The sequence below is a fragment of the Ursus maritimus genome, unplaced genomic scaffold (assembly GCF_017311325.1).
Source record: "Ursus maritimus isolate PB19 unplaced genomic scaffold, ASM1731132v1 scaffold_21, whole genome shotgun sequence".
Taxonomy (NCBI): domain Eukaryota; kingdom Metazoa; phylum Chordata; class Mammalia; order Carnivora; family Ursidae; genus Ursus; species Ursus maritimus.
This window is the reverse complement of record NW_024424564.1, coordinates 35,547,861-35,568,320: the sequence shown is the minus strand read 5'-3', so window position 1 is coordinate 35,568,320 and position 20,460 is coordinate 35,547,861. Positions and strand designations below refer to the sequence as shown.

At 36.4% G+C, this 20,460-nt stretch overlaps 1 protein-coding gene and 1 pseudogene across 5 annotated transcripts in view; both read left to right on the top strand.

The window, feature by feature from the left end:
- ANKS1B (ankyrin repeat and sterile alpha motif domain containing 1B) overlaps positions 1-20,460 on the top strand; it is a 1,051,872-nt gene that overhangs the window by 484,568 nt on the left and 546,844 nt on the right. The window lies entirely within an intron of this gene.
- On the top strand, positions 915-9,693 carry LOC103660141 (annotated as a pseudogene).

The following is a 20,460-nucleotide window of genomic DNA, read 5'->3' as shown; positions in this document are numbered from 1 at the left end:
TTATTATATTAATATAATATGAACTTAGAGATAGGAGCATGTAAATCTGCCTAAGAGCATTAGAGATGGTTTCACAGAACACTTGTCTTATGACTTGAAGAATTTATCAAATGGATTTTGAAGGAAAATGGTGAAGAAGGAAAAGAATAGAGAAAGAGGTAGAGAAAGTAGAATCTTTAGAACCAGAGAAATTTGGACCTAGATCCTTGTTTTGCCACTTACTATGATCTTTAGATAATGATAACGTTTCAGAGATTCATATTATTTCTTTTGAGATAATGTAGATGGCCATACTTAGCATAGGACTTTGCACATGGTAGGGACTCAATAAATATCGTCCCTTTGCACCTACTATGAGCTTCTTGTAGCTAGATAGTATCAACATTTTAAAGATGAGGAAAGAAGGTTCACAATGGTTAAGGGAACTTACTTAAGGTCACACAATTAAGTAAGTTAGTGGCAGAGCCAGGATTAGAACCTGTATCTTCTGACAAAACTTTTCCCATTATGCTGCAAGAAGGATTCCAGGTTATTCCCATGCATTTAACTATTTATTCAGCCAATCAATATTTCTTAAGCGTCTATTAAGTGTCAGACATGTTACTATACACAGATGATACAGTGGGGAACAAACAGACCAAGTCTGCCCTCACTGAGCTGAGAGTCCATCAGGGAAGGCAGACTTTATACCAGCTATTTCAATAAATCCTAATGAATATGATGTTGAGCACGTTTAGCTGCTCAGGGAAATTGTGTGGCAAGAAGACTTATTCTAATTGGGGTGGTTTGGGAAGTCCTATAAAGGGGAGTAATTTTTTTGTCAGGACCTAAAAATGAGCATGAGTTATCTGGACAGACAGAGAGATTTTTTCCAAATAGTGGAAGGTTTGGCAAAGATTAAATGAGAATATGGTATGTTCGAGGAGTTGAAACTGATAGCAGGATCAGAGAGCATGAATAAAAGAATGGCAAGAGGTGGCTCTGCAGAGATTGACAGAAATAAGGTTGTAGAGGACTATATAAGCCACCTTAAAAAGCCTGGATTTTATTCTAAGGGTAAAGGGTGTTGTAATTTCTGCACTGCATAAAAAGCCTGACCAGAGGAGAAAATTGGGCCTAAAATCTGACACTGCTTATCCAGAGAGGAAATGGTTACCTTTTTTTTTTTTCTTTTTTAAATTTATCACAAAAGCCATACCAGTTTGCTATGGCCAGAGTGGGAAACCAGCCCAGGTTTTAAACAGCAGAATATATATGGTTTGCCTTTTTCCTTGCTCATTCTAGCTGTGCTGAGGCTTCTCTTAGAGGGGTCAAGATAGGATAAGTGGGACTTGGCATAGGTTAGTCAGTGGCAGCTTAGATCAGAGCTGTAGCTCTGGGGAGGAAGAGAAGTGAGAAATGTTTAAGACATAGAATTTACAGGACTTATGATTGACTATGGAAGCTAGAGGGCAAGGAGACAGGAGGAGAAAGGGATGTTCCTCATTCTCCTGGCTTGAGTGGAAAACCATAGGAACCTCGGGTACAAAATCTAAGACTTCAGTGTTGAGAAGAAGCTATTGGAGTTGTTCCATGGTGGGAAGATGCCCAAATCAGCTGAAATAGAAGACACAATAAAAGCATTTAAAAGTCCTTTGGGGCCAGCAGACATGACATTACACTTAAAGTAATGGTTCTTTTTCTTTCTTTGCTGGAAAAGCTGCATCCCTTTGATACTTCCATTTACTTCCTAGACCACTGTATATTTCCATTTGGCTAAATTTGTTCTACAGGGACATTAGTTGTTACCTGACTTTAGTTTTAATTTAAAAGGGGAAAAAACTGTAATTATCAAGAAGATTGGGCATGTGGGCACCTGATTCATTTCCCTGGGTGGCATCATGACTCACCCTCATTAAAGTAGTTTTGCTGTGCGATGCCTGATGCCTTATTGGTTTTGAATTTTCTCTGCCGTGTATGAACAATAAGGTAAGTTTCTCTCATGGGTCATTCAGTGCTCTTCATCTCTACTATGAGTCAGATGTTTTGCATTTCAAAACATTATCCTGTCTACAATTTCCCTCTTAATAAATTATGCAGAAAACTTCTACCAACAACAGATTCTCATTTACTGACTTTTTAGATTTGTATCTATAAAACATGTTCTAGTTGTTATGCTATAACTTAGTGAGCAATTTTATGGTCGACAATAAGGTACCATCCTATTTGTTTTATCACCATTGTTTAAATATTAAGGTGTCTCATTAGATAAAAACACAAGAATCTGTAAGTAAACTCAAATACTGATGATTAATTAAATCACGTGAAAAGCCTTGCCTTCATCCCGTGTCTTCATCTACTTACAGGAGATTTCCTTCCTTTCACATTCGATCCCTCAGAAAGAGTTGTCTACACTTCCTGGACTCACTTTCTCATCTCTCAGTGACTCCTCAAAAACTATTCCACTTTTGCACTGCAATCTGTTAGGTCCCCCAGGATTGTCTCTTCCTAAATATAATGGACAAAGCCTTTGTCTTACCTGACCAATTTGCTGCACTTAGTTTGTGAAACCATCTCTGCATGTGGCTCTGTGACACTACACTCTCCTGGTCTTCCTTCTACTGCTCTAGTCTCCATCTTGGTCTCTCTTGTGAGTACCCCTATCTCCACCCACTCATACAATACCATGGGTTCTAGACTAGTCTTTCCTACCTTACTCTACAGACTGCCCCTGGAGGATCTCAGCCACTTATATGGTTTTACTGCTCAATCGTATGCTGATGTTCCTCACAGTTTTATCTCCAGCCCAAACTTGAGTTCCAAACCTCCAAATTCATCCTTCTTCTTGACTCCTGCACTTAGATGTTCCACAGACACGTCAACCTGTCTGTGTTAGTTTCCCAGGACTGCTGCAAAACAGCATCACAGACTGGGTGGCTTGAAACAATAGAATTTTATTTTCTCATGACTCTGAATGCTAGAGGTTTGAAATCAAGTTGTCAGCAGGTCATGCTACCTCTGAAGGTTCGAAGGAAGATCCCTCCTTTCCTCTGCAGCTTCCAGGTGTTGCTTGGCTTGTGGCAGCATGACTCCAGTCTCTGTCCTCATCTCCTCCTGGCCTTTCCTGTGTTTCTATTATGCCTTTTCCTCTTCCTGTGGACACACCAGTCATTGGATTGGGGGCCCACCCTAAGTGCCTTTATCTATTTGTTTTGTTTGCGTTGTATCATAAGCTTCATGATTACAGAGATTATGCCTTTCCACTGTAATCTCTGGTACCTAGTACAGTGTCAGTAAATGAATTGTCGCCTGATAAATATTTATTAAAGAATAGGGTGAAGGAAAGAGGTAAAGCAATTAATCAACAAGAATTAATCCAAAAAAAATTATAAGCAAGCCAAAGTAGATTTAGGTGTGAGTTTTTAAAATGTGGCCAAATGTAATTTTTTCTAGTCAATGTACTAACAAAATACATTAATTAGTCAAACCTTATTTTAAATTCATTCAAAACTTGCTTCTGTATTCTAGCAAAAATCCTGTGGTTCCCACAGATGCTGGAAAATACAGTTATATTTCCCACTGCCTATTTTTATAACTGAATCCTTTCACCCTTCTTTATTAATGAAAAACTATCACAGGATGTGATATTGTTTCCTAAATATTTCTTGAACAAATCTCCAAAAAGGGCAAGGTTAAACAATCACTAGCAGTCTAATTACCAAAAAAGGAAAATTGAAAAAAACTATTTATATCCTAACAAAATATCTCCAGACATCAGCCCAAAAGAATGAAAAAAACACCATTTGTAATTTATCTCTGTTTACTTTTTAAACATTTAGGCCTCCCTACATATATAACTGGTATAATCCCTGACTGAATATTTAGGCAACCAAGAAGTTAAAAGGGGTCAGACATGCAGGGTTATATCTACTTTGCCTACATTAATACATTTTCTCCCACAGGAGAATCTGTGGTAGACCCCTGTGCTTGTAATTATTGAAAATGTCCTAGGTTCAACTAAATCAGACTAGGTCGTATAGGTATTGATGAGAAGAAAAGTGGGAAGTGTCTCACGCTCCCACAGCATTCATTATTTAGGCACATAAAGATTACTCTAGGGAGTTAATTGTATTCTTTACAAGAAGGCAAGTGCTCAAAAGAAATTTTGTCTTGGTATTTTTCTCTACTTTGCTTTAGTGCTACTTGATGTTACTAAATTCACACAACTTTCAGAGCACATAATTATAATATTCACTAATTAAACAGAACAAATCAACCAAATTAGATTTAGTCAGGAAAACGTCTTGGCATAACCCAGTGGGTCTGCTTTGATTTATTGTCACTAAATTATCCCAAGTAGACACTAGCATTCACTGCTTAGTATTTATTCTTCTTCTTCTATTTTTACTTCATTTTGACAAATTCAAGGCAGAGGATTCTAGCTTTACTATATCGTGCGGCAGCCTCTAGGTATACTTATGTAACCACTTCTAAGGCCTTATGTAGCAATTTTCTTCACTCGACAACATTCATTTTTGAATTCTGAGTAATTTTAGAATAGTTAAAATGGTTTCCTTCATTTTAGCAAAAAAAGTTGTCATTTTCAATTAGATTTTTATACGTAAAATAATCACTATTATCACTAAGAAATGTTCTACATATTTTGAATATATTAACCCATTTAATACTTACAACAGTAGTATCTTGGTAGGTACTATTGTCACCTGTGATTTACAGGTGGGGAACTGAAGCACAGAGCCTTTAACTGACTTACCTACATTTATATGGCTAGAAGAGAGTGGAGCAAGGATTTGCTTCCATACATTCTGACTCAGGGTTTGCACTCTTAACCACCAAGTTATCCTGCCTATCAATAATCTTTTTATATCATATTGTAATATACCTTAAAACATACATACTACTTTTGCTAATTATAATTGTTATTAATTCATATAAACTTGGTCTCTTATTTCAGCGTTGTTGAGAGTTTAAGTAGATCTAGAGAAACGGACCTTTTATTTCTGATTACTCTAATGCTGGCAGTATCTGAGTATATTTAGCAAGAAGCTGCTAGTTACAGAACTATGTTTTCCTTTATTCAGTCAGTATTTACAGAGCACTTCTTTTGCTTTAGTCACTGTTAGGCACTGGGATACAGACATAAAATCCCTTAGTTTAAAGGGAATTCAAAGTCCATGAAGTTTTGCTTAATGGAGAGATAAAATAGTATTTTTCAGCTTGTTGTTGACAAAGTGAAGGGAAGAAATGTCTGGTACTTTAAAGAAAGGGATAAGATAATATGGCAGCTCTCTGATGAAATGCCATTTCCTCTATCCGTCTCCCTACATTGCATATACCATCTTGATGACAGGATTCAAACCTGTTTTGACCTGAAATTTAGAGCTCCTGAGGGCAGACAGATAATTTTTTTTAATCTTATGTACAGACCCAAATAAGGCTGTGTAATGAAGGTCCAGAATCTTCAAGTGTGTTCTCTTATTAAAAAAAAAAAAAATGACGGGTACTTGGGTGGCTCAGTTGGTAGGCATCCAACTCTTGATTTTGGCTGAGGTCATGATCTCAGGTCATGAAATTGAGCCAAGCATCGGCCTCCCACTGGGCTTGGAGCCTGTTTGAGATTCTCACTCCCTCACTCCCTGCCCCTCTCTCTGCTCGCACTCTCTCTCTCTAAAATAAATAAATAAATCTTTTAAAAAAACTAAATTAAGCTTAAAATCGTTTTAATTTAGAAGAGGTATTTCAGTTACCATTGCTGTATAACACACCACCCCAAAACTAAATAGATTAAAACTGCAGGAATTATTATATTATAGTTTTAGGACAGGCTTCTCTGGTTGGTATTACTTCAGAGCTCTTATGCAGTTGTAATCAGATGGTAACTGGAGCTAAAACAGTGTGGGGCTGGAGAAGCTGGAAACTGGCCACATATCTCTCTCTTTTAGGTTGGTCCCTGGGCTTGTCCATAAGGTCTCCCCACGTAAGCTAGCTTGAGTTTCCTCAAGGCATATTGGTCTCAGGGCAGTTGGACTGGTGCTGCAGGGTTCCATCGCTAGTGTTCCAGGTGCAAGGTAGAGGTAGTATTGCCTTTCTGACTTAACCTCAGAAGTCATACAGCATTACTTCCATCATATTCTATTGGTTACAAGTGAGGCTCAAATCTACCCAGATTCTTTGGGAGGGGAATTAGACTCTACTTCATGATGGGAGAGTGACAAGATTCTAGGTGAACATGTGAGGTAGGGGATATAGCTATGGCTATCTCTATAAAATACAGTCTTCCAAAGTATACCCTCTAACCCAACAACAATTCACACTCCTCCCACATGCAAAAATGCTCAGCTCTTCCCAAGATCCCTCAAAAGTTACATCCCATTTAGCATTAGTCTCAGGCTGAGGTTTATCATCTAAATTAGGTCTAGATACAGTTGCGTCTCCTTAGGTAAGATATCTTAAAGCACTTGAGTATCATTCCTTTGGTCAGAAGTCCTGTGAACTAGTGACAGGTTATCTGCCACCCACTTCTATTATATAATGATCAGACAAGCATAGATTTACGACAGTAGACACTTCCATTTAAAAAAGATGGAATAGACATCAGTCCATAGAAATTCTGAATTCCAGCCAGGTACATGTTGCCTGATCTGTGAATAGGGCTCAGTTCTGTTCCCTGAGAGTTATTCTCCATGGATCGTGGCCCTGCCCTCTGCGTTCTTATCCCCTCTGAGTCATTCTTTCTTTTTATAATAAGTGACCCCACCATGTAGGGCTCCCTGCTCAATGGGAAGCCTGCTTCTCCCTCTCCCTCTCCCTCTGCTTGTGTTACCTCTCTCACTGTGTCTCTCTCTGTCAAATAAAAAAATAAAATCTTAAAAAAAATAAATAATAAGTGACCTCTGTATAAAACTAAATAATCTTCTCAGCTTGATTCTTGCCTATGTTAGTTCTAGGACCCAAAGTCTTCCTTACATTTTGTACAGTCCCTGTTCCTTATATTTTTAAAATGACAATGGGTATCTGAAAAGAAATACATTTTTACTTCCATGAGATTGTTGTCAATCTTTAGATACTCATAGAAACACAAAGGAAAAATGTCAATGGCAATCTATTGACCACTTAGTTTATTAGCTTACTAGTTAGAATAACTATGCAATACCAGCAGAGAAATATGTCCTTTTTTAAAAGTTGTATCATATTTTCAAGATTGGTCTTTAAGGAATTTCAGGACAATTATCATGATACATTAAGAGAAAGTGAGTTTTCTGTCAAATAAGTACTTGTAACTGACATACTGAGAGCAGACTTTTCTGATTGCTTTAAAAGCTCTCTGTAAAAAGAAATGAAACAAGTGTTTTAAAACTTATTCTTTTATGAAAATGTCATAATGCTTATACTCAAACCTTCTGTGGTTTTTAAAAATCAGTATTTAATCAACATGCTAATATTACTCTAAATAAAAAATTACTTATTGCAAATATTTTTTTAAATTGTGATTTGTCCTAATAAGCTTTATAATAGAGAAAGTGACTTGGTTTGCCCTGAATTTTCTTGGTTTCAAACTGAAATTTCCGTGTTCTGGGAATATCACCCCAGTCACAGGTCACTTAAATACATGTTGTCAGAAATACATAAAATACAAAACAAAACCAAAAATAAGACTATGAATATGACTCATAAAATTTCAAATTTAAGTTAAAGGGAAGCAGAATTGAATTAATTATATTGGTTATAAGAGTATAGCATTTGTACAAAATCTCTTTAAAAGTAAAAATCAGTGCTACTTAATATTTTGATATAATAATAATCAAAACTTATCTTAATAATAAAGATACTTCTGTAAAAATTCTTCATAGCCATATATACTTAGAAAATGATCTTTAGGGAATAACTGGTCATTTGTACAAAAATGTAAAATTTATGCAATTAGGTTATTTTATTGAACTCACCTGTTTTCACCAGGGTGAATAAAGTAATATAAAATCCTGAAAGGGGGAAATGTAAATAAATATGATAATGCATAAATAGATAGGCACAAATTACACATATTTTTACATTTATATTGATGTTAAAACAGTGTTCTCAAACCTTAATATGTATACAAGTCACTTGAGTATCTTATTAAAAAATATTCTGACTTATTTGGTCTGGCCTAGGCCTGAGACTGCATTTATAACAATCTTCTGGGTGATGCTGATACTGATGGTCCATAGTTCACATTTCAAGTGGCAAGATATTAGAGGCCAGGGATATTAATGATCTAATAATTTAATCTAGGAGAAATGGATAAATTTCTAGAAACATACAATCTTCCAAAATAAAATCAGAAAGAAATAGAAAATTACTAAAAATGAAATTGAATTGATAATAAAAAAAATTCCCAACAAACAAAAGTCTTGGACCAGATGGCTTCACAGGTGAATTCTACCAACATTTAAGAAAGAGTTAATACTGGAGCACCTGGGTGGCTCAGTTGGTTAAGCATCTGGCTTTTGATTTCACCTCAGGTCATGATCTCAGGGTTGTGAGATGGAGCCCTAGCAACAGTTTCTGTGCTGGTTGAGGAGCCTACTTAGGATTCTCTCTCTCCCCCTCCCTTTGCCCCACTTCCCCACCACTCACACTCTCTCTTTCTAGAAAGAAAGAAAGAAAGAAAGAAAGAAAGAAAGAAAGAAGAAAGAAAGTTAATAGCAAGTGAGCTCTCTGAGTGTCTCTAGCACCAAGATCTTCCCCATGACAATGTCTTCATTAAGTTGAGTGTGTTTTCCCAGAGAACTGTCAGTGCCCTGAGTCTGTCATGTGGGAAGAGGAAGAGATGTCCAACTCTCTGCTCTTTGTAGATATTCCTGCAAAAAAGGTTTCCCAGTGGGAATTGCTCAGCAAGCAGTAAGTGGGAATTGTTCAGGGGTGGAGTAAGTGACCACGGATGCCCCCATCAACTCTGTGACACTTCACCTGGCAGGCTATGTCACCACCATTGGAACAAAGTTCTGTGCTTAAACTGAGAAGATCAGTCAACAGTTGTCCTGGCCACAGTAGATAAAGACAAGAAAAACAATCAGTTCAATGATGGGAAGGTGGATGCCATTGGGAGATACTTTGCTGACAGTATGGCTGAGGAAATGGCCCCACCAGTACTGAAGCGGCACCAGAGGTCCCTGTACTCTCTTTTCCTGACCACCACGTGGAAGAGGCTTTGACCAGGTAGACATCTACAATGGTTTGGATTGGCCCCTAGACCACAAAATCTTCTATTACATTGACAGCCTGTCCTATTCTGTGGATAGTTTTGATTATGACATGCAAACAGGAAAGATCTCCAACTGCAGAAGTGTTTACAAGCTGGAGAAAGGAGAATAAATTCCAGATGGAATGTGTATTGATGCTGAGAGGGAGCTCTGGGTGGCCTGTTACAATGGAGGAAGAGTGATTCTTTTAGATCCTAAGACAAGAAAAAGACTTCAGACTGTGAAGTTGCCTGTTGATAAAACAACTTCATGCTGCTTCAAAGGGAAGGACTAAACTGAAATGTATGTGACCTGTGCCCAGGGTTGAATGGACCTAAAGGGTATTCTGCAGCAGCCTGAAGCTGGTGGAATTTTCAAGATAACTGGCCCGCGGGTCAAAGTAATTCCTCCCTATTCCTATGCACAACGAGTGGCCTTCTTTCCTACTGGAGGAAATTTTGAAGACAGGTAGAAAATTCTAGAGCTGAAATTTCAGTCTAGCTACAAAAAAAAAATTAAATTATATTATTAACAGGGTTAAATTTTTATTTACAGTTTTTGAAAGGTAGAGCATTTTAGTAAGGGGATGCAGGTAGTTTTGATAACACACTACAAGGGCTTCTGCAAAGGTATATAGAAATGTAAAGAATTGTTCAATCAGCCTCTTGATTCTTTGCAAATTGCTAGAAAGGGAGGAGAGGGGATCATATCTGCTCTGCATTCCATACTTATTATGCCCAAAGCTTCAAAAAACTGAATAAATAATGACCTAGTAGTGAAAAAAATAATAAAAAATTAAAGAATTAATACCTATTCTTCTCAAACTGTTCCAAAATAGAAGAGGAAGGAAAACTTCTAAGTGCATTCAATGAGGCCAGCATTACCCTGATACCAAAACCAGAGAAACACTACAAAAAGAAAACTACAGGCCAGTATCTCTGATGAACATTGATGCACAAATTCTCAACAAAATATTAGCAACCAAATTCAGCAATACCTTAATAAAATCATTCACCAAGATGAAGTGGAATTTATTCAAGGGATGCAAGGTGGTTCAATATTTGCAAATCAATCAGTGTGATACATTAAAAAGAGGAAGGATAAAAACCATATGATCACTCCAACAGATGCAGAGAAAGCATTTGACAAAATACAACATCCATTCGTGGTAAAACTTCCAACAAAGTGGGTTTAGGGAGAACATACCTCAACATAACAAAGCCCATATATAAAAAAACCACAACTAACATTATCCTCAATAGTGAAAAACTGAGAGCTTTCCCTCCAGGATCAGGAATAAGACAAGAGTATTCACTCTCAGTACTTCTATGCAACACAGTACTGGAAATCCCAGCTGCAGCAATCTGACAAGAAAAAGTAGTAACAAGTATCCAAATAGGTAAGGAAGAAGTAAAACTGAATATTAAAGGAGATCCTTTGAGCAGAGAGAGCACAAAAATAACAAAGACCAGAAAGGAACAGAGACAATCTATAGGAGCAGTGACTTTACAGGTAATACAATGGCACTAACTTCATATCTTTCAAAAATTACTCTGAAAGTAAATGTACTAATTGCTCCAATCAGAAGACAAGAGGGTATAAGAATGGATTAAAAAAAAAAATAAGACCCATCAATTTGCTGCTTACAAGAGACTTATTTTAGACCCAAAGACACCTCCAGATTGAAAGTGAGGGGGTGGAGAACTATTTATCGTGCCAATGGACGTCAAAAGAAAGCTGGAGTAGCCATTCTTATATCAGAAAAACTAGATTTTAAACCAAAAACTGTAAGAAGAAATGAAGAAGGACACTGTATCATAATAAAAGGGTCTATCCAACAAGAAGATCTAACAATTATAAATATTTATGCCCCTAACTTGGGAGCAGATAATTACATAAACCAATTAATAGCAAAATTAAAGAAACTCATTGATAATAATACAAAATACTAGGGGACTTTAACACCCCATTCACAGCAGTGGACAGATCATCCAAGCAGAAGATCAACAAGAAACAAGGGCTTTGAATGACACACTGGACCAAATGGACTTCACAGATATATTCAGGGCATTTCATCCTAAACAGCAAAATGCACATGGAGCATTCTCCAGAATAGATGACATACGGGGTCACAAATCAGGTCTCAACTGGTACAAAAAGATTCAGATTATACCATGCATATTTTCAGACCACAATACTTTAAAACTTGAAGTCAACTACAAGAAAAAATTTGAAAGGATGACAAATACATGAAGGTTAAAGAGCATCCTACTAAAGAGTAAATGGGTCAACCAGGAAATTACAGAAGAATTTTTAAAAAGACATGGAAACAAATGAAAATGAAAACACGACTGTTCAGAACCTTTGGGATGCAGCAAAGATGGCCCTAAGAGGGAAGTATATAGCAACACAGGCCTTTCTCAAGAAACAAAAAAGTCTCAGAGCACCTGCGTGGTTCAGTTTGTTAAGTGTCTTCTGCTCAGGTCATGATCCCAGGGTCCTGGGATTGAGCCCCATAACGGGCTCCCTGCTCAACAGGGAGCCTGCTTCTCCCTCTCCCTCTGCCCTCTGAAAGAAAGAGTGGCTGTACTAGTTTGCGTTTCCACCAACAGTGTAAGAGGGCTCCCCTTTCTCCACATCCTCACCAACACTTGTTGTTTCCTGTCTTATTAATTTTTGCCATTCTAACTGGTGTAAGGTGGTATCTCATTGTGGTTTTGATTTGTATTTCCCTGATGGCTAGTGATGTTGAACATTTTTTCATGTGTCTGTTAGCCATTTGTATGGAGGAAAAAAAAAAGAAACAGGAAAGTCTCAAATATACAACCTCACATTACACCTAAAGGAGCTGGAAAAAGAACAGCAAATAAAGCCTAAATCCAGCAGGAGAAGAGAAATAATAAAGATTAGATCAGAAATCAATGAAATAGAAATAATTTAAAAAAACAGAATAGATCAACAAAACTAGGAGCTGGTTCCTCAAAAGAATAAATAAAATTGATAAACCCCTAGCCAGACTTACCAAAAAGAAAAAAGGACCCAAATAAATGAAATCATGAATGAAAGAAGAGAGATCACAACGAACACCAAAGAAATACAAACAATTATAAGATATACTAACAATTATATGCCAACAAATTAGGCAATCGGGAAGAAATGGATGAATTTCGAGAAACATAAACTACCAAAATTGAAAAAGGAAAAAATAGAAAACCTGGACAGACCCATAACCAGCAAAGAAATTAAAACAGTAATCAAAAATCTCCCAACAAACAAGAGTCCAGGGTTAGATGGCTTCCCAGGGGAATTCTACCAAAGGTTTAAAGAAGAATTAATATTTATTCTTCCGAAACTGTTTCAAAAATAGAAATGAAAGGAAAACTTCCAAACTCTTTCTATGAGGCCAGCATTACCTTGATCCCCAAACTAGACAAAGACCTCACCAAAAAGGAGAATTGCAGACCAATATCTCTGATGTACATGGATGCAAAACTTCTCAGCAAGGTAATAACTAGTAGGATCCAACAGTACATTAAAAAGATTCTTCATCATGACCAAGTAGGATTTACTCCTGGGCTGCAAGGGTGGTTCAACATCTGCAAATCAATCAGTGTGATACATCACATTAATAAAAAAAAAAAAGGACATGGGGTGCCTGGGTGGCGCAGTCATTAAGCGTCTGCCTTCAGCTCAGGGCATGATCCCAGCATTCTGGGATCGAGCCCCACATCAGGCTTCTCTCTGCTAGAAGCCTGCTTCTTCCTCTCCCACTCCCCCTGCTTGTGTTCCCTCTCTCGCTGGCTGTCTCTCCGTGTCAAATAAATAAAATCTTTAAAAAATAAATAAATAAAAAGAAAGGACAAGAACCATATGATCCTCTCAATAGATGCAAGAAAAGCATTTGACAAAATGTGGCATCCTTTCTTGATAAAAACTCTCCTTAGTGTAGGGATAGAGGGAACAGACCTCAGTAACATAAAAGCCATGTATGAAAAGCCCACAGTGAATATCATTTTCAATGGGGATAAACCGAGGGCTTTTCTCCCGAGGTCAGGAACATGAGAGGGATGTCCACTCTCACCACTGTTCAACATAGTACTAGAAGTCCTAGCCCCAGTAATCAGACAACAAAAAGAAATAAAAGGCATCCAAATCAGCAAAGAAGTCAAATTTTCACTCTTCGCAGATGCCATGATATTCTATGTAGAAAACCCAAAAAACACCACCCCAAAATTGCTAGCACTCATACAGGAATTCAGCAAAGTGGCAGGATATAAAATCAATGCACAGAAATCAGTTGCATTTCTGTACACTAACAATGAGACAGAAGAAAGAGAAATCAAAGAATCGATCCCATTTACAATTGCACCAAAAACCATAAGATAATTAGGAATAAACCTAGCCAAAGAAGTAAAGGATCTGTACTCTGAAAACTATAGAACACTTATGAAAGATTGTGGAAGACACAAAAAATGGAAAAACATTCCATGCTCATGGATTGGAAGGACAAATATTGTTAAAATGTCTATGCAACCCAAAGCAATCTACACATTCAATGCAATCCCTATCAAAATACCATCGACATTTTTCACAAAGCTGGAACAAACAATCCTAAAATTTGTATGAAAAAGACCCCAGATATCCAAAGGAATGTTAAAAAAAGAAAACCAAAGCTGGAGGCATCACTTTAAGCTCTATTACAAAGCTGTAATAATCAAGACAGTATGGTACTGGCACAAAAACAGACACATAGATCAATGGAACAGAATAGAGAACCCAGAAATGGACCCTTAACTTTATGGTCAACTAATCTTCGACAAAGCAGGAAAGAATATCCAATGGAGAAAAGATAGTCTCTTCAACAAATGGTGTTGGGAAAATTGGACAGCCACATGCAGAATGAACCTGGACTATTTTCTTACACCATACACAAAAATAAACTCAAAATTGATGAAAGACCTAAATGTGAGACAGGAACCCATCAAAGTCCTAGAGGACACCACAGGCAGCAACCTCTTTGACCTAGGCCACGGTGACTTCTTGCTAGATACATCTCCAAAGGCCAGGGAAACAAAAGCAAAAATGAACTATTGGGACTTCATCAAGATAAAAAGCTTTTGCACAGCAAAGGAAATAGTCAGCAAAACTAAAAGGCAACCTATGAATGGGAGAAGGTATTTGCAAATGTCTTATCAGATAAAGGGCTAATAATCAAAGTCTATAAAAAACTTACTGAACCAACACCCAAAAAACAAATAATCCAATTAAGAAATGAGCAGAAGACATGAACAGACATTTCTCCAAAGAAGACATATAAATGGTCAACAGACACATGAAAAAATCATTCGGCATCAGGGAAATACAAATCAAAACCACAAGATACTGCCTGACACCAGTCAGAAAGGCTAAAATTAACAACTCAGGAAACAACAGATGTTGGGGAGGATGCAGAGAAAGGGGAACCCTCTTTTGCAGTTGGTAGGAATGCAAACTGGTGGACCCACTCTGGAAAATAATATGGAGGTTCCTCATAAAGTTAAAAATAGAGCTACCCTATGACCCAGCAATTGCACTACTAGGTATTTATCCGAAGGATACAAACATAGTGATTCAAAGGGGCACATGCACCATAATGTTTATAGCAGCAATGTCCACAATAACCAAAATATGGGAAGATCCCAGATGTCCATCCACAGATGAATGGGTAAAGATGATGTGGCAATATATACATACATACATATATGTTATATATGTATATATACACATATATATCACATATATATATGATGGACTATTACTCAACCATCAAAAAGAATGAAATGTTGCCATTTGCAATGATGTTGATGAAACTAGAGTGTATTATGCTAAGTGAAATAAGTCAGTCAAAGAAAAATACCATATGATTTCACTCATGTGTGGAATTTAAGAAAAAAGCAGATGAACATAGGGGAAGGGAAGGAAAAATAAAATAGGAGGAAAGCAGAGACGAAGGCAAACCATAAGAGAGTTTTAACTATGGGAAACAAACTGAGGATCGCTGGAGGGGAGGTGGATAGGGGGATGGGGTAATTGTTTGATGGGCATTAATGAGGGCACTTGAAGTAATGAGCACTGGGTTTTGTATGCAACTGATGAATCACTAAATTCTGCCTCTGAAACTAGTAAGAGAGTTATGTTAATTAAATTTTAATTTTAAAAAATGTCAAAAAATAAAATTTAAAAAAGAAGTAAAACTGTCAATATTTTCAGATGACATGATACTATATATGGAAAAGCCTAAAGATTCCACCAAGAAACTACTAGAAGTGATAATTGAATTAAGTAAATTTGCAGTATATTAAATTAATATACAGAAATCTGTTATGTTTCTATGCACTAATAACAAAGTTGCAGAAATAGAAATTAAGAAAGCAATCTCATTTACAATTATGCCAAAAAGAATAAAATACCTAGGAATAAACTAAGTCAGTGAAATGAAAAACCAGTACTCTGAAAACTGAAAGACATTGAAGAAAGAAATTGAAGATGACACAAAGGGAAAGGTAGTCCATGCTCACAGATGGAAGAATTAATATCATTAAAATGTCCATACAACCCAGAGCAATCTATGGATTCAGTTCAATCCCTATCAAAATACCAACGACATTTTTCACAGAACTAGAACAAATAATCCTAAATATGTAGGGAACACACAGGACCTTGATTAGCCAAAGTAATCTTGAGAAAGAAGAACAAAGCTGGAGGCATCATAATCTCAGATTTCAAGATATACTACAAAAAAATTTATATAACTCAACATCAAAATAATCTGATTAAAATGGTCAGAGAACTTGAATAGACATTTTCCAAAGAAGACATATAGATGGCAAACACATGAAAAGGTGCTCCACATCACTAATCATCAGTGAAATGCAAATCAAACTCACAATGAAATGTCACTTCACACCGGTCAGAATGGGTAGTGTCAAAAAGATAAGAAAAAACAAGTGTTGGCAAGGATGTAGAGAAAAGAGAATTCTCATGCACTGTTGGTGGGAATGTAAATTGGTGCAGCCACTGTGGAAAACATTATGGAATCTCCTCAAAAAGTTAAAAATAGAAATTATGATCCAGTAATTCCACTGTTGGATATTTACCTAAAGAAAGCAAAGCATTAATGTAAAAAGATAACTTCACTGTTATGTTTATTGCAACATTATTTCCAAGATATGGTAGCAACCCCAATGTCTGTCAATGGATGGATGAAGAAGATGTGATGCACGTGTGTGTGTTCGTGTGCACACACACACACAGGAATATTACTACATGGATGTATCTAGAGGACATAATGCTAAGTGAAAAAAGTCAGACAGAGAAAGGCAAATACCATAGGATTTCACTTATATGTGAAATCTAAAAAACAAAACAAATGAACAAACAAAAAAACAAACATACTCTTAAATACAGAGAACAAACTAGTGGTTGCCAGAGGGGAGGTGGGTGAAGAGGAGGGTAAAACAGATAAAGGGGATTAAAAGGTATAAACTTCCAGTTATAAAATAAATTAGTCATTGAGATGAAAAGTACAGTATAGGGAATATTGTCAGTAATATTATAATAACACTGTATAGTGGTGACAGATGGTGAATACCCTTATTGTGGTGAGCATTGTCAAATCAGTGTTGTACACCTGAAACTATTAGAACACCATATGTCAATTATACTTTAATTTTTAAAAAGAATATCGTGAAGAACAATGCCCAAGTGCTTTAACCATTTGACACTTCAGCTAATTGAAAAGTTAAATATCACTAAATTGCACACCTGAAACTAATGTAACATTGTGTGTCAAGTATAATCAAATTTTAAAAAGTTAAAGATATATGTGCACATTGTATATATGAGGTGAGGGATGTCCTAGATTAAATGAACAGGTAAACTTTTTCCATCGAAATAATCAATGTGTCCGTGATTTAATCACCAACCCAGAGCTGGAGTGGGATACAGAAGTGTGTTTTCTAGACAAACTCTGCAATTAACTAGCTGTGTGACTTCTTTAAAGATTTTGCAACTCATTTTAATTTGCTGAATTGAGGGGAGATGGGTCTGTCATCAAGAATTGTTTGTTGAATATCTTCTATTTATAAGGCATCCTTGTGTAATTTAGTGTTTTAGTGTAAAGCAATTTTAATCATGACATAACTCATAGTAGGAGAGTAACACATCACTTGGACCATGCAATTTACTTTCACAGAGAATATTTCTAAGATTACTCACTGTGATCTGAAGTCTCAGGTGACTTCTTTCTGAGAGTCCCTATTACTGGTATACTTGCAAGTACAAGGCAACAATTAGGATTCCTCTTTTCAGGAGAATCTTCTAACAAAATATTTAAGCTTTTCATCTTACCCTATCCACAGATTCCCAAATGAAAACACTATCTGAACATCCCCAGACAAAGTGAACTTGAAATTAAAAACTTGGTGAACTTGGAATTAAAAAGGCTACACAACCACCTCTTCAGAATAATCATTTGTTTATGGTTAACAGGTGTACTTACCTGAGTGCACCAGAGTCCAAGAGGAAAGTATACAAAATTCCCAGAGGGCTGAATTTTATGGAAAGGGATTTAAATCAATTTTAAATGTCATTCTACTGGGGATTTTTTTTCCACAGCCTCAAAGCTTGGCATGGAATTGTTTTTTTTCATGTACATTCTAGTGAATGTCTGAGGTCATAATTGAGTCAAGAAAGAAGGGATTTTCTATTGAGCAAAACACTAAGGTTCAGAAGTTTAGTTTTGTACAGCAAGTGGTTTGACAATCCATGGATTCATCTGTCATTTCTCTAATTCTGTGGTTGAGAGCATTTGAGATGTACATGTACAAAATTTCTTGATTTAAATTTTATCTTTGGTTGTACTTCTTCTATTAGCTCCATGTGACAATATTCTATGTTCTAATTCTTCATTTTCTTGATATCTTTCACTGCTAACACTTAAAGATTTAGAGGAAGAGGGAGGAAATCAAGGTTTTCTTCTTAGGTCCTAGAGCTTTGGTTATTTAACTCTTAATTCAGTTTTCTCTCTCCTAGCTATGCTTTACCTCATCAGTGATGTATGGAAAACAACATTCCTCTGGTCATTTCTCTGGAAATGGTTTCTTTCTTTTTTTAACTCACAACCCTGAGATCAAGACCTGAGTTGAGATCAAGAATCAGACACTTAATTGATTGAGCCACCCAGGCCCCCTAATGGAAATGTTTCAAGTTCAAAGAGTTAACAACAAAGGAGATCATCTGTGTCCTGTTTAGGAATTAAATGTATTTAGTGCTTAGTTTACTTAGAGTTTTAGTTGATTATACCTTTATAAAACAACACAATTGGAAATGTGATTAGTCATTATTTTGCAGATTTGAGTCAGGGAATTTGCGTTTAGGATTAGGATTATGCTACAGGTACAATTAACGAAAATGATTACTTTTATTGAGTTTTTATTACGGGTGAATCACCACACTAAGTGCATTGCCTTGTCTCATCTCTCCAAGAATCCTACGAGGTGGCCATATGACAATCAACATTTCACAAATATCGAAAGTTAATAATTTCCCAGGTCAACAGTGAATGAGTAGCAAACCTGAGAGTGGAGCTCAGATTTGTCAGGTTCTAAAACCAAAGCCCTTAACTACCAGAGGTTCTCAACTGGAGGTGATTTTGTCCTGTCCCTGCCGGGGAACATTTGGCAACTGAGGGAGTTGTTACTGGCATCTAGTGGGTACAGAATCAGGGGTGCCTATAATGCACAAGACAGCCACTCATAGCAGAGAATTATCCAGCTCCCAAAGTCAATAGTGCCAAGGTTGAGAAACCCTTATATACCCAAACATTTTTCTAAGTCAACTAATGGATTATCCTGAAACTTTGACTTTGTTTACCATGTAGCATTCAAGGTAAAACCTGTCTAAATTTAAAGGCTCCAGATGATGAACCATGAGAGACTATGGACTCTGAGAAACAAACTGAGGGCTTCAGAGGGGAGGGGAGTGGGGAAATGGGATAGGCTGGTGATGGGTAGTAAGGAGGGCACGTATTGCATGGTGCACTGGGTGTTATACGCAACTAATGAATCATGGAACTTTACATCAAAAACCAGGGATGTACTGTATGGCGACTAACATAATATAATAAAAAAAAAAAAGAAAGAAAAATAAAACTAGATAATTAAAAAAAATCAGATGACGAATAAAAACACTCCAGAAAACAAAACAAAATAAAATAAAATAAAAAATAAAGGCTCCAGGTGAATTTGAATTCTCTGACTCTGGAAAACAGAGTATGTTCCATTGTGAAGTAGCCATCTTAATTGTTTGACAACAGAAAATACACTTTTAAATATCTATAAACATATGAGCTGCAATTTAATCAGGGGTAAGAACCCAAGTCAAATTTGTATTAAACTTACAATCAAAATCCATAAAAACAGAACTGAAAATAGCAAAAAGACAAAGAAGGTATGTAAATTTAGATCTTTTAAGACGAAGTTAGGAAAGTTTCCCTTGCTATGATTTTTTTCAACTAGAAAATTACTTCCCCCTCATTGATATATACATTTTCCAAGATGATTATGTAAATCATATGATTAGTTCTAGATATTCCAACAAATTTTTCAGTGGAACATTCTTTGTATTAAAAGAACATAGTCTAAATCAGAGTTATTTGAATGGAAAAGATATAAGGAACTGGCAGCATAATTTTTTAAATAATTTTTATTTTGTTATATTAGTCACCATGGCAGCATAATGTTAACCGAAACACCTCACTAAGCATCCTTTGTACAGCTGGTATATGACTTTCGCAAAGAAGGAAGCAGAACATTGATTTACATTCTGGCTTAGTTTTCTTATCTCAAGGTGGACTAGGGGTCTAGTTCATTTCTGGACAAAGTCCTTCTCTACCAATTTACTAGAAGTCCCCATTCTTTAGTTTAGTCCACCCTTTATCAAAGTTAAAGTTTTCTTTCTTACTTCTCCAAATCACTAAAGAGAATTAGTTCCTTGGTCTGGATGTATCAGTTAGAGTTGTAACATTGCAAGCAATAGACATCAGTAGGACCAAAAAACAAGGCTTCAAAAAGTACTGTAACTAGAGCAACAAGGGATATCTGGGGAGCAGACACTGATGAGAAAGTCTCTTTAAAATACCATCGTTGAGATAAATCAGCTTGAAAAATCTTCCTTGTGTCCCTCAATTAAAGATTCACAT